Source organism: Saccopteryx bilineata, chromosome 8 (assembly GCF_036850765.1).
Source record: "Saccopteryx bilineata isolate mSacBil1 chromosome 8, mSacBil1_pri_phased_curated, whole genome shotgun sequence".
NCBI lineage: Eukaryota > Metazoa > Chordata > Mammalia > Chiroptera > Emballonuridae > Saccopteryx > Saccopteryx bilineata.
Window position 1 is genome coordinate 46454849 of NC_089497.1, and position 16101 is coordinate 46470949.

At 38.4% G+C, this 16101-nt stretch overlaps 1 non-coding gene across 1 annotated transcript; it reads left to right on the top strand.

Moving 5' to 3' along the window:
• Positions 1-6569: 6569 nt before the first annotated feature.
• On the top strand, positions 6570-6645 carry TRNAP-GGG (transfer RNA proline (anticodon GGG)). Its single transcript has one exon. It is a non-coding gene; the product is annotated as a tRNA-Pro (tRNA).
• Positions 6646-16101: the final 9456 nt, after the last annotated feature.

Here is a 16101-nt window from a genome sequence, read left to right on the forward strand (position 1 = left end):
CATTCACTTGAAAGAAACTGCTTCTAAATTGATACTAAGCAAAATACAAGATATTATTTTCTATTTTCTGATTAATATAAATATATATATATATATAAATTTTATATATATATTATTTTTTTTGTAAGTGAGAGGAGTAGAGAGAGACAGACTTCCACATGTGCCCCAACCGAGATCCACCCAGCAACCCCCATCTGGGGCTGATGCTCAAATCAACTGAGCTATCCTCAGTACTTGAGGCTGACACTCTGGCCAACTGAACCACTGGCTGTAACAGGGGAAGAGAGAAAGAAGGGGATGAAGGAGAAAAAGAGAAGTAGATGATCGTTTCTCATGTGTGCCCTGATCAGGGATTGAACCTGGGACATCTGCATGCGGGGCTGACACTCTATCCACTGAGAAAATCGGCCAGGTCCACAAATTAAAAAATATATATATATATACATACAATGCTATACATGTATTTTATCTTGTGATTTTTTTAAAATAACATTTTATTTTCTTTTGCTTAATGATAAGAATGCCATATAATACATAACATGTAAAATGAGTGAATGAGTGTTAATAGACTATTTATACCAGTCAACAGCAGGCTATCAGTAGTTAAGTTTTGGGCAGTCAGAAGTTACACATAAATTTTCAACTGTGCTAGGTAGGGATCAGTGCTCCTAACTCCCGTGTTGTTCAGGGTCAAATGTACACATAGACACAGACATACTATATGTGGTATGAATGCAAGAAGAAAGGGGTTGCGTCCCTGCAGCTTCATTACTGTTGGGGAAAACCGAGGTGAGAGGCCACTGGTATCACTGTTCAGGTTTCTAGTTTCCCACACCAATGCCACTTCTTTTTACTCTAAATAACTCAAAATTTGGTAAGAAGAAGAACAAAGGGGATGAACAATAGCTGCTACTGTTCCAGGCTTTTGTTAAATTATACTTTTAAAATCCCATGTCTCTGAAAGGCGATGTGCGATGCAGGAAGGCTGTGTGGAAAAGCTCCAGGCATCTGGGAGGGTTACAAAAGGAAAGACGGAACAAGGAAAATGTGCCTAAATGCTCAAATCAAAAACAGTTTCCAGTGTAGCCCCACTCTGCTGGCTGTCAGCACCGAGATAAAGTCTCAGCCCCTGGTAGCGTCCCTTCCTGTCGAAAATGCAGACTCAGGTCACGCAAACATGTTCACCCACAGCTCTGGGCTTGTCTGCTGTCGGGCAGGGGGCCCCTTCACCCTGCAGATATTTTACTTTCTCTCAGTCTCTGTCTTTGTCATAGGTCGCAGGCCCTGGAGATTCCAGGGAGTGCTAATGAGCTCCTCTCCTTGGGGCACCAGCCTTCTTCTTCCTTTCAGTGTCTGATGACTTTAGGCAACATCTCCTTTGAAGGCACAAGCTCAGAGTCTGGTGTTAAAACATCACAAGTTGCCGCTTTGTATTTGCAATGTCACAATGAAGATATTTTACCCAAAATTAATATCCGAGAGCAGTTATGAAAGAGAGGTGAGAGCGCTGCAAAGAGGAGAGAGCCCTGCTCCGTCGGTCCTCTTACTGGAAGTCCTCGCTCTGGTAGGGCTGCCCATGGTGTCAGGGTTCCACTGGTGCTCACATTGTATGAGAACTCCACCTGTTGGATCCTCCTTAGAGCAAATGTTGTAAGCTTTTCTTAGTCTAGGTCTACAAGACAGGTGGCATAAAATCAAGCCACAGGACACATTTTGAGGAACATATCAAGAATTCTACACTTTTTTTTAATTTTGGGCCTTTTAACCCCCCCCCTTTTTTTTTTGTATTTTTCTGAAGCTAGAAACGGGGAGAGACAGACTCCCACATGCCCCCCACCAGGATCCACCCGGCACGCCCACCAGGGGGCGACGCTCTGCCCACCAGGGGGCGATGCTCTGCCCCTCTGGGGCATCGCTCTGTTGGGACCAGAGCCACTCTAGCGCCTGGGGCAGAGGCCAAGGAGCCATCCCCAGCGCCCGGGCCATCTTTGCTCCAATGGAGCCTTGGCTGCGGGAGGGGAAGAGAGAGACAGAGAGGAAGGAGAGGGGGAGGGGTGGAGAAGCAGATGGGCACTTCTCCTGTGTGCCCTGGCCGGGAATCGAACCCGGGACTTCTGCACGCCAGGCCGACGCTCTACCACTGAGCCAACTGGCCAGGGCCTTTAACAACTTTTCCAATCAAGAAAATGGGTCAGAACATAAAAAAGTGAAAAGGACATCATTGTAGGGCTTGCCTTGAATCTGTTCAAATTATCAAAACATTTGTTTTCAAGCTTTCATTGTATTGTTAGACCACATTATTTGTAGGCATCCTACAACGGATCCTGACACATTCACTAAAACTCAGCATAAATGAACATTTGGCAACATTGTACTTAGCAAAAAGGCTGTAGCGCATAGGTAGGTTATTAAATCTGCAGAAATTCCACATTCTGGTTTTATTTATCCTTATACTGGACACCTGTTTATGGTTTATTGCTTTTTAACACCTCAATTCTATAGAATAACAAGGAATGCAGAGGCAGGAAACCCGACTTACTCAGAGCAACACTAAGGCTTTGAGGGCTGGCTGCCAGCCAGACCACCAAATGAGGAAAATCACAGACAGGAGATGATAAAAGGAGCCATTTGTGCATATAATTGATAAGCATATGCGAATGAACCAGCTTCCTACTTCTTCCAACCGAATGTTATGGCATTCAAGTGCTTGGAATAGAGTGAGTTTGAGTTTGACTCATAACTTTAAACCAGTTCTTTTACAATTGGAGAGTATCAAGCACTGTGCCTACTTCCATTGTTTTTAAATCATAACCAGGCTTTCCTCTTTTAAATATACTAGGTTGCTGAGACAGCTAATGGAGAGGCTAGGAGGATTATCTCTGAATTTACAGAATATGCTCTAAGGCATCTCTCTGCCAACATGAGAAATCAAGGGCTAACATAACCATAATCTGGCAAACAATCTATGGTTCTGCTTTTGGGGACTGCCTTGCATGCATTAGGTATGGTACTCATCTGATATTAGCAATTAACAATGTTAACTGTGGTGAAAATGATGTCGGGAAGTATAAATTAAAAATAGAATATAACCTTACCAAATTAGAACTTTAATGAGAAAAGATTTTTTCCTCATTAATTTTTTCCTGTTTCTTCTGAACCAATTTTTGTACCTCCTACTGCTACGCCCATTTAGTTCTTCAAACTAAGCTGTAAGGAAGAAGTTCCACCTTTGATTAAGGAGGTCCAATTATTTCATTAATGAAATGACTAATTATGTTAAACTTACATAGCATACCTATATACTTCTCTGAAATGAGATTGGGTTGAAATAGCTCTTCCCTAAAGGAAAGTAGTTAAAGATAGTTGCAGTTACCTTTAACTAAGTTAAATTCTGTTCAGAATTAGAGATTTATAATTTTGGACCAATTGAGGGCTCATAGTAACAGTTTAAAGCCATCTCTCATGTAAAATTATAAGAAAGTTTGAATAAAATTTATTATACTCTACTTGATCAATATTTAGGCTATTTTAACTCTGCTTCATCGGAATTTCACAAACCAACTCATACTTGGACAAGACTTGTTGAACAGAGTCTCCATGGACAATAATGATTGGTTAGTTTAAGAAATACTACAACCACCATAATAGCGATAATCATTGTTTGGTCTGGTACAAAATTAACAAATAACGCAAATGAGGTAGGAACCAGCTATTTTTTAAAAAACCTTGCCTGTTTTGTTTTTAAATGGAAACTAATACATTATATCATGGTAGTGATAAAGTTAAAAAGTATCCAGGTCCAAATTCTTGTATCTCAAGTTAAAAAGCCTAAGTCCATTTTATGTTTCATCACCTATCAATTGGGACAATTTATCACACCAATCTCACAGAAATGGTATTTGATTAATAGAAATATTGTGTTAAGCATTGAATGTATCTAACATTGAATAATTCTACAATAGAAATTGCTTATTACAAAGTTGCATCTACCCAAGGGACAGATATTCCTGGATGTTACAGGAATCCTAGCCTTTCCTTTTCCTGTTTTCTTCTTGTGTGCAAGTTAACATCACTTGTATTCTGTTTTTCAGTTATATTCTGTGTGAATTTTAAATGCAGCAGCTATCCTTGAAGGTCAGCATTAAAATTATCAAACATCTTAAACACTGCTACCAGTTAGGCATGGGAAAGAATGGCAGGAGACAGCCAGGGCAGGATTTTGAGAGTGTCAATTTGAGATGGCCTGGGTTAGTAAGACAGGATCCTGTGGGGCTGTGGAGGGGCTCTGACTGTCCTAGAAGTAATTCGAGGGCAAGCTATTCTTAAAGGAAGGGCTTAGATAAGGTATAGATAGGGATGCCTGTCTTTCCGGGTACCTGTGCAGGATTTATGTCTTCTCAGGTGCTTTACTTAGCAAATGAGCTCAGCAATATTCACCCTGAAATTGCTTGCTCTGGGGTGCTTAACAAATGGTTGGTCGTTTAATGGCCCAAGGCAGAGCCAGGGAAGGTTAACATGCTGACAAAATGGGCATTAACTATGATAACAACTGTTTTCATGGGGGATTATTGCTATTATAAACCTTTTTCAACATCATAATGCTAGCAATAATTTTTCTGTTTCTCCCATTTTAAAATTAAGTTATGTTCAAGAATGTACATGACACAGAGGGGATCAGAAAACTCAGTGTTAGACCTGTAATGGCTTTTTTATAATTCTCCGTTGCGGCAAATAAAACATTCAGATGAAAAATCCAATGCTTGATAGATATTACTCAGATTAAGTACAGCCAGAAAGAGAAATGACAACTGATTAGATAACATTGTGACAAAGACTCATGCCCATCTCTCCCAAACCCTACCAAGTGTCATTTTTATTGGACTTGATGTCCATGAATAGAGCAGCTACTCTGGCTTGGACAAAAAATATGAGGCATGTTTACATAGAAAATCCTGGTTCGGCTGCACATTGACTGGCTGGAAAAGAAACAACCTAGACCTGTGTAACCTGTTCTCATTAGTACAGAACATAATTTATAAGAGTAGCATTTGGGAAGATAAATTGTCTGCTTAGTAAGAATGTCTGGTAATTTACAGTGTGGAGCACAAGGCAAGAAGAGACATGCAGGAAGATGCACTATATGAAGGAAAAAGTCGTTTGGCTGAGATCAGGATAGTGCGACCCCTGGTGGAGCTGCAGGTCCTGGGTGACAGGCTCCTGATGGAGCCTGTTCCTGCGCTGTGAATGAAGTATCCAAAACAGGAAGGGGAGGAACAAACTCAAGCAAGTTCCTTCCTAACTCTATTATGACCAGGAGTGCTAAGGAAACCTAGGATGAACTTGCTAAGTAAGTATTTGTAGCTGAGTCCCAGCAGGCCCTTTCTCCAATGAGCCAAGTGGCTAGAAGCCGTGGCAATGCTGACTTCATTCCTACACTGAATTTTTCTTTCTGCCACTTGAGCCAGAGTAAACGTGGCCTTCTCATCATTTCTCTTTTGCATATATTTCCATTTCATTTCTTTTAGGTTCATTTTTTCATCCTTTTTTGGCCTCTAGTTCCACTATTGCTCTCTTCCATTTCTTAGTTTTGAATTACCTTCTTTCGATATTCTCTTTGCTTCTCCTAATAAATTATATTACTTTCATTTTCTTCACACACACACACACTCCCAGAACACAGAAAAAAATCCTGAGATTCCTTTTCCTGTTAGACCATTCTGCTCCCAATCTGTTCCTATGCCTGCTGGAGGCAACTCCTTGCTAACTGGCAGGATTGCTCCATTACTCGCCACCAACTTTGGAAAAGACTCAGAGGCTTTTCTTTAGTTCCATCTTTCTCTCTGCTTTTATGTTTAGCCCAACTTTAATTCTCTAGCTTTAATTCACCAGAAGCAAGTTCCTCATATACTCCAACATACGCAGTATCAAATTTAAACCTCCTTCACATTATCCTGTTTTAGAGTTGAAGACAGAATGGCAAATTGGCTTACACTTATTGAATTTTTACTGTATTTACATATTCTAAGTTACCTGTCATCAAGAAATACTGACATTTTTGGAATGTCTGTGATAGGTGGGCAGGCAAGTTGTGCTTGATCACTTCAGTTGAAAACACATTCACTACCTTGCAAGACAGCAAGCGTCATTCTATTCTTAGTTTGATTTATGAGAAAATTCTTTCCGAATCTTAGTCTTAATTTGTTCCCTAATAACTGTCACCCATGGACACTTACTATGTAAAGCAATGCTAATACCATTCACATTTAGGATAAGTTCAACTATTTTAAAATAGGTATCCTTCCTGAGTCTTCTCTAAGCTAAATATTTCCACTCTCTTCAATATTCATCATAAGGGAGATGCTGAACAATTTTGACTAGCCTCATTTGTCATTTTCTTGACTCTGCCACAATATTAAAAATTGAAATCAGAGATCCAGATGTGGTCTAAGTCATAAAGAACATGGTGCTTATTTGGGTGGAAAATTTAAAAATAAGACCTACTAGCCTACTTCTTTAGAATAATTTCCCCTTAAGCTAGCAAAAGTTGGAAATCAAAAAAATCAAGAGGAGCCCTGGCCGGTTGGCTCAGTGGTAGAGCGTCGGCCTGGGGTGCAGGAGTCCCGGGTTCGATTCCCGGCCAGGGCACAGAGGAGAAGCGCCCATTTGCTTCTCCACCCCTCCCCCTCTCCTTCCTCTCTGTCTCTCTCTTCCCCTCCCGCAGCCAAGGCTCCACTGGAGCAAAGTTTGCCCGGGTGCTGAGGATGGCTCTGTGGCCTCTGCCTCAGGCGCTAGAATGGCTCTGATTGTGGCAGAGCAATGCCCCAAGATGGACAGAGCATCGCCCCCTGGTGGGCATGCCGGGTGGATCCCAGTTGGGCGCAGGCAGGAGTCTGTCTGACTGCCTCCCCGTTTCCAGCTTCGGAAAAATACAAAAAAAAAAAAAAATCAAGAGGGAAGAAATCCTTTTGCCTTAAAATTCTAGGTGTGTATAAAATTTATAATACTTTAAGTTAATCAGAGCTATACCTACGATCCCCTTCCTACATACAACCCAAATCTATTAAGGTGTATGCTTACGATTTCATGCAAAACAAAATGACTGAGCCCTGGGTGGAGCTGTTAGAACCTGGGTCTGACACATTGTAGCCATTCATGCTACAAGTTCCTCAAATCTTGAAAGCCCCCTTAGGGTCTTTTGGTCTTCAAAGGTGGGGGTACTCAAGCATGTGTAGCATGGTGTCCTAACAACAGTGGATCTATTACAAGATTGAGAGAGACAGGGCCCAGCCTTGTCTGCCAAATCCATAGTAAAAGTTTACTGGTTTTGGGACAGCCAGTGAGGTGTTTTTCTTTCTTCCTTCCTTCTTTCTTTCTTTCTTTCTTTCTTTCTTTCTTTCTTTCTTTCTTTCTTTCTTTCTTTCTTTCTTTCCTTCCTTCCTTCCTTCCTTCCTTCCTTCCTTCCTTCCTTCCTTCCTTCCTTTCCTTTCCTTTCCTTTCCTTTCTTTCTCTCTCTCTCTCTTTTCTTTCTTTCTTTCAATTTATGATTTTGTGTTTACATAGATTCAAGTATCCCATCAAATATGTCTCCCCACCCCCTTATTCCCCCTCAGCCCCACCATGCCCCCTCCCCCCAATGTCTTCCCCCCTTCCCTCCAGGATTTGCTGTCCTGTTCTCTATAATGCTGTGTTATGTATATATAATTTCATTAATCTCTTTCCCTTCTCTGATCCCATCTTCTCTTCTACTTTCCCTCTGACCCCTTTTCCTCTGGTCCCTTTGATCCCGCCTCTGCCTCTGTTCTGTTCTTCAGTTCACATTGTTCATTGGATTCCTCAAATGAGTGAGGTCATATATATTTTTTTCTGCCTGACTTATTTCACTTAGCATGATAGTTTCAGAGGTGTTCTCCTTTGATGATCTAGATGGCATGCTCATAAACCGAAACTCCTTCTATCTGACTAGCTTCAAAGAAATGGATATTTGCTTGGGTCTGAGAGGCTTAGAGACTACCTCAGAGGCAACAGTTTTCCATTCTTTTGTAAAATTTTACTCCTTTGATGTCTTGTATCCTTTAAACTGTCATGTATTTGGGCTTACAATTTATTGTGTATGAGTTCATAGTTAAGACAAGAAGACTTCTCCTTAGAGACAAGAACGTGGTTCTATTAAACCTAAAAAGGTACAATAAATCTCCATAGGTCCCATGTAGGAGACTTATCTCATGTTAGCTCTATCCAACTCTGAGAGAGAGCCCTGCCAGCAACGCAACCTAGGGTCTGAGTGTGCTAGAATCTGAAAATTAAAAATGGTGAATCAGCACTGACCCATATTTTATTTTATTTTAATATATATTTCCATTTAGATAGAGAGAGAAAAAAAGAAATAGAAGTATCAACTCATCATTCCACATAGTTACTCCATTTAGTGTGTACCCATCTGGAATGTGCCGTGATCAGAGATTGAACCCGCTACCTCAGTGCCCTGGGATGATGACTTAACTACTGAGCCAGGGCACAGGCCAATACTTTAAATCAATGTCAGGTCTATGTGAACACTGCTTTGAGGAAATAAATCATTTTCTTTTTTTTTTTTTCATTTTTGCTGTGAGATAGGTTACCAAACAGAGGTAGATCGGTGACAAACAAATTGCTGTGTACATTGCTGTCCACTGGAATGAGTTGGCTGCGGCAGGCATTTGCATGCCATCCAGAGTAGAACACCACTTACACGCTGGTAACCTTGTCAAACCTTTGCCCACTTACACTCATGTTCTGTGAGGTCAGCTCCTAGCTATCATTTCATCATTCCCTGAGCAGGCTCCTCCTTTTCAGTTTTCTGTACTTCTAACTAAAATGTCTTCTTATTGATCTTAACTTCTTAAATACACCATGTCCTATATGCCTAACATCATTGTTTAGCTCTTAGATGGCAAATATATTTATCTTTTATGTCAATGGCAATTGATTACTGGTACCTGCCTGGAACAGTTTTAACAAAAATTATAAGGCTTTGTTTGGCTCATTGTGGTTGATTTAAAATGTCTGCAATGGGCACACAATGATGAAGTGGTCGCATGTGTACACTCTTTGATAATTTCTCACATGATAATCTGAGACCAATGGACAACAACTGCATATCCTGACAAGTTGCTGGTGTAAAAGAATCAATTTCTCCCCATAGGTTGCCTGTAGAGAAATCCATCATCAACAATGGATAATACAGCTGCCATTTGCTGAGCAAGACCAATGTGCCATCCAATGTGCTTGGTGGCTTACATGCATTATCTTGATCTTTCTATCAACTTTACAATGTAGGCACTGCCACACACATTTTACAGATGAGAAAATAGGGCTCTATACACTTGATAGCTTTTCCAAAGCCAGATAAATAAACGAATAGCAGAGGCACCACTTAAACTCTGATTCACTATGTTCCAAAATGTAACAACAGCTGGAACAGGAATCCTGAGCACCCATGGTCGCACTGCATTCCTACAGGAGAATCTTTATTTTGTAAGGGACAAGGAGAAGCTGGTGAAGAGACTTGAGCTCGAAATGTGACCTCAGATTCAAAATGGTTGTGAGTCATATATAGAGATTTAAATCAATCTTAAAACATTTAAGAGAGTTAGAATTATAATCATAATTTATGAGCCAAAATAAACAATTTTTTGTCTTTTTAGTTTTATACTATGATTTCAAAGACAAGAATATTTGTGCTTATGACCTTTGTTACTAAAGGATAATGAAGACAAGAGTTGTAGTCTCATTTTTTTTTCCTTTTTCCTTAGGTAAGAACAGGCATAATTCCTTAAAATCCCCATACAAATGCTGGTTACTTAAGTGCGCATTTACTTTAAACAAAAGTAGGTAATAAGAAAAAGTAACATGCTAATAGGATGTTTATTTATATTAATTCTTAGTAAAAACATGAGGAGACAGTGGATAATATATAAGCAAGTTAAGAAAGCAAAGAGATATCTTCCAAATTTTGATTCTTTAACATTAAAATGTTAATTTGTGCTGATAATTCCTTATTCTAGAATAGAGAAAAAGAGCTTTAATGATAGTACAGATTGGGAACATTAAGATGTGGCAGAGAGTTAAAAAGTGTATGTCCAGAGCCATAATATTATTCTAGTATTTAGTATTCACTAGATGGGAGCAAAGACAAGAACTGCATGCTAAGAGTAATTCAAGAAGAAATAGCAATGCTATCCTACAAGTTGTGGGGCCAATGCAATGCTTCATCATCTCATTTTCATAGCTAAAGTAATTATTTATGTTAAATAACCACAAAGTGATTATTGCCAACGTAATTATTAAGGTCTATGGTGCACTGTAGAAGGCCAAACTTGTTTGAGATTTAATCAATGCAGAGTAATTGCATTAAATCTGAATTAAGTTCACATGATAGTATCAAACAGGGCATCTCATTCCTTTTCTAATATTTAGAACAAATCCCACGATCATGTGAATCAATGCAGTTCAGTTGAAGTTCACTCTAGAGACTATTGTTACTATAGCTATATTAGCAGTGACATCTGGAACTTGCCAATGATTCAAGAGATACAACTTGGGAATTGACTAAAATAATACATTTTTCCCCATGCTTTTTATTCAAGATGTATTAAAATTGTTTTTAGTATTCTTAGGTGTTATTTTTGTAGACCAAATGCATCTCTGATTTTAGTATCAAATAATACCTATGGCATAAGAGAAATACACTCTCCCCCAAGGAACAGAGTACACAGTCCACCAAAACTTTAACTTTTCTCTAACATTGGGTATTTCACTTTTAAAATTTTGTAAATTTTCTCTTTCAGGATACATCTGACTTTGTACTTACGCCAATAATAACATTTTAAACTACTTACTATTAAAGGAAAAACTATGCAATGTTTATCTTGAAGTATGCAAATCTCTAGTTTGAGAAGCCCAGTTTCAGACACTTAAGTGAAAATACTAGAAAATAAATATTTACACATTAGAAAGCAGGTCATAATAAACTCACTTTGCTAGTTTTCCTGAATTGCCAAGAGTATTACTTGAAAGGTCAATTGATATTCTTGAAGTTTCTAACAAAGTTTAAAATAATTTAGCAGTTCAGATTAACATTAATAAAAGCTTGCTTGAACTTACATTTTCAGTTTTATTACTTCAGGGTGTCAGTAAGTCCAGACATTTACTCTTCTTACTTTAAATAGTATCCTTAACATAGGAAATAAATTCCCTAAAGAATAAGTTGAATTCTAGTCTTGTAAGATGTTTCTCCCACACACACAAAAAAAAGGACTCTATGGTCAAATAAGTTCGTAAAGCAAGCATATCCATATTTTTTGTTGATCAAAATACATACTATAATACTGCACACTCTGTGAAGTCCTGTAGGAACCCAAGCAATCATCAGTTCTAACTTAAAAAAAAATTAGTTATAAACACCTACTTTCATTCCCTTTGCAAAAATATAATGTTACAATCCATCTTGGCATATGCCTTTCCAAACTGAAGAAACTGTGTTTTCACTTGGCTATGTCTTCACTCCTCTGTTAACTTTAGACGAGATTGGGTGCATTCAGGGTGCTATGGCTGTAGACTTGTGTTAAGTTTTAGGAGTGCTAAATCTCATTACCTCAATCATGTGTATTTTGCGTTTTGGCAACAAGATTTGCATAGAGGCATTTCAGTTTGGTTTTTTTTATAACTTTTTTTTTTTTAAGAGAGGCAAGGAGAGACAGGAATATCAAGCTGTTCCTGTGTGTGCCCTGACAGGGGAATCAAACTGGCAACCTCCATGCTCGGGATGATGCTCCAACCAACTGATCTATCTGGCCAGGGCTTAATGTTTATTAATTTTTTAGACAGACGGGGAGGTAGGGGGAGGGAAGCATTCATTTATTTTTACACTCAGTCATGCACTCCTGGATTGCTTTCCATGTGTTCCCTGACTGGTCGACTGAACCTACAAACATGTTGATTTGGTGTGATGCTTTTAACCAACTGAGCTAAACAGCCAGGGCCAATAACTTTTCTAGTGATGCTAATTTAATTTTTTTTTTTTTAATTATAGAAACACACTGGGTTTCTACTACTGACCTGCAATCATTTTCAAGGTCCAACTGTTTCAGTAATGGAGGTTTAGAACTCATCATACTTAACAATGTTTTAGGTTTAAATTTTCTTTCTATCAATTACCTTAAGTAGATCACTTTGGTATCCACCAGCTCCTTTTACGTTCACACACAACTACTGTTGAAGCTTTCCTGAACTTTCTATCTGTCAGTTTGGGAATCCCATTCACTCTTTAGCACAGCCTGTCCAGAGATTCACGTTTGCTCCCATGCAGGCATTAAATCCAGCAGCCACGCCTTCTATATCCCTTTCCCAAAGTACACCTCTTCATCTTTCACCCTTATTTCCAGTCTCTCATCCTGCTCCTCTTTAAGATAAAAATAGTAAAATAGCAAATAACATTTAGTTAACCTATTACACTTTACAGAGCTCTTTAAAGCACATTATATCATTATGATTCTGACACTGACTCATGAAATAGCTGCAGGGAAGGAGAGTGGTAGAGTGCCGAGCCAGTTGGAGAAATTGCATGGGAAAAGGGATAGAAACCCACAGAGAAAATGCAAATAAAACAAACTGGAATATGAAATGGAAACCTGAGGGAAATGAAGTGGAAGATGGCAGAGGGAAATGATACATTTCAAAACAAATAGACTATAAGAGAGTATATGAAGAAAAAATTATAGTGCAAGTGAACAGGATGGAAAGAAGCCTAAGGGAGTTGGTTGTTAATCCTCACATTTAGCAAAGAACAGAAGAGCGAAATGCAACCTAGCAGGCTGGGAAATGCTGAAGGAAGAAAGTAAATTGTAACATGGGAACTCTTAATTTTATAACTCAGCAATGGTTTTTATTAATTTCATATGTATTCTGGCTAATAAAAATAATTCAACATGAACTGGGGATAAATAGTTGAAAAATATTTTTTTGGGGGGGAATTATTTAGCCTATAGGTTTTTTATGAAGCTATGTTATTTGGTATGTATGTGTATTGTCAAGGAAGGGACATTCAACTTGATGTGAACCTAGGAGACTCGTGTTTAAAAGTGATGCTTTTAGAGGGCAATGGTAATGTTAGTGATGTATATTATGTTGTTTGAGTACCTGATGTGTAATATAAATTCAATAAATATTCAATATTGGAGAAAATGATGATAAAGACTTTGCTTCTCCATGTAATGTGTTCTATAACCAAGCCAATCTGCCTTGTGTTTGTGTTCCAAGGATTTATAACACACTTAGAATTCCTTACAAAATGAAAGATGCCATAATATGAGGAATAATGGAAAACAAAAGTGTGAGTTGCATGAAAACCAAGATCTGGAAACTGCCTAAAAGGGGATAGAGGTGGCACATTTCTAGAGGGCAGAGAAAGGAGGCAACCAGGTGGGGCACAGTATTTGTAGAACATGGTGAGTAGAGAAACGACAATTCAAATAATAATAAATAGGATTGATTGTGAGGCCAGCACAAGCTATTTCCATTGTGTCTACTTTCCTGCTCCAGGCACTCCATAGAGTCTTTTTCATCAGAGCTCTTTTCCTTCCTCATTTTATAATCCTGTAATTACATAGCATTTGGGTAGGTGTTATTATTCCCATCTTACAGATAAGAAATTTTAGGTTCAGAGAAGTTAAGTTCCCTAATAATTGCACAGTAGACTCATATATGCTTCAGTTTATGGGGTTAAAATCCCTTCCTCTATTCCATTTAACCCACATCATGCAATCTCAGTTTGAAGCTCTTTCATAGTTCTAGCAGGGTAAGAGCGGGGGTGGAGCTGAAGTACAGAAAAAAAATTTTATTGACAAAAATAAGAGAATTGCTGAAAGGACTATGAGTGTTATTTCATTAAAGGAATGGCATTAGCATATAGGTATCATTCCTTAGAGGCCCAGCTTTGAAATCAGACAAACCTTGTTCAATGTATGACATTGAGAAGCTACACAACTTTCAAAATCTCTGTTTCCACATCCATAAAATGGGTATAATAATTATAATAACGAAAATAATTCCATACCTCCAGAACTATGAGATGGTTAAAGCAGCAACAAATATGGACTGCTCAACAGAGTGCCTGTGTGACATCATGAATATTTAATAAATTCCAGTTTTCTTCTTTTTGTGCTTCGTACTTCTACTGCTATTGTTACCATAGCTAGCTTATCTCTGCCACTTCCAAACCTTCCCCCACCCAATATGCTTATACTTTAGAGTTAGTCTAAGAAAAGAAGAACTATAGAACTGGAGGGTAAAAAGTTAGAATAAAATACTGATCAATTACAAATTCCAGAAGAGAGTCTCTAAAAGTTGGAATGCTCAGGGCTTAGTCATGAATTTCTCTTTTCTGATTACTTAAGTCATTACATCTAGTCTCATAGTTTTAATATGTAAATTACTTCTCAGTTTGATCATCCAGCTTATACCTTTCCCTTGGAATCCAATCTCTTCTATGCAATTTCTTATTTGACATCTCCACCTTGATCAGTGAAAGGCATTCTCAAATCTAACATCTAAACTGAGCTTCTAGTCTTCTTCACACATTCTCTTCCTCCTCCCCATCCAAGTTGATGGCAAATCCATCCTTTTGGAGGCTTAAGTCAAACATCTTGCTATCTTCATTGACTTCTTTCTTTCACACTCCACATTTATTCTGCCATGAGATTCTGTTAGGGTGACCTAGGGAGAAAGCCACAACCCGATCACTTCTCATCACCGTTGCTAGCACACTGGTCTGGGCTGGCATCTTTTCTAGCCTGAAACAATGCAGTAGTCTTTGGACTGGGCTCCCTCTTTCTTTCTTGCCTTTTATTCTAGAGTCTTCTCATAGCAACCAGAGTGATTATTTAGACAATTAGGTCAGAGCTTGTCACTTTCTACTCAAAAGACTTCAATGGTATAAAATATCATTGAGAAAAAAAGCCAAAGTTCTTACAAAGTACTCTAGAGGCCATTCAAATCCAGCCTGCTATTGCATCTCCGGCCTTGCCTTCCCTTACTCAGGTAGTGACCACCCCTGTCTCCTCCCAGATCTTTATACATATCAGGGACACTCCTGCCTTAGTTTAGGGTATCTAAAATTATCCCACACCTATGCCTTCCCTTCTATATTATACCTTCTATATATGCCTTCCCATATATATATATATGAGAGAAGCTTCTCTTCTCTGAAATGTAAGCTCTTTCAGGGCTTGTCTTTTCTTTGTTTCCATCACTGCTTTTCCTTTTGTATCCAGAACTGTGTGGCTGAACAATTAATTAGTAAAATAATTTGGGGTCCATAATCACTCTCTCCAATTCTCTCCATATTTAATATTAACTCTATTGTCTGTATATCTGTCCAAAAAAAAGTTTTTTACATGCACATGAACATATGCATAGATATATATTAAATAATATCATCTTCATTCCTGGGGTTTGTTCAGTTGTCTGTTCCATATGTATTGTAATGAGAATAATTATTCTAAATGCACATAAATACTCAATAAAATGCCAATAATTGATTTTGATGAATCAGCTACAAACTTCCTGATTATATGATAAATGTACTCATTTTCTCTATAGAAAAATGAATAGGGTAAAAATCATAAACACATTCATCCATTAGTCACAATGAATAAACCTACACATTTGCTTTCATCTTTCTTCTATCTCCCCTCTTGTTCCATTTGCTTTTTTTTGTTATGAAACTTGTATTTATAGCCAAGGCAGGGCTGAGTAAGATGCGTGATTATGGCTGATTTTATCACAGTTGTATTACTTAGCTGCAAGGTGAAGCGCTGTGGTAAAATGGATCATGAATCCCTGAAATTGACTATCCGTCACCTTTATAATCCTGATGGAAAGGCAGGTCAGATCAGGTCTGACAACTTCCCATGCAAATGAGAGCACCAAAGCAATGTTTCTGACTCTATTTGTCTGGAAAAGTAAGTACTGAAAAATATGATAATGATGAAAAGGAGGTCACACTTGAAATTGGGATCATTGTGTAGCATTTTACCCAAATACACAGTCTGGAAAAAAAAAAAA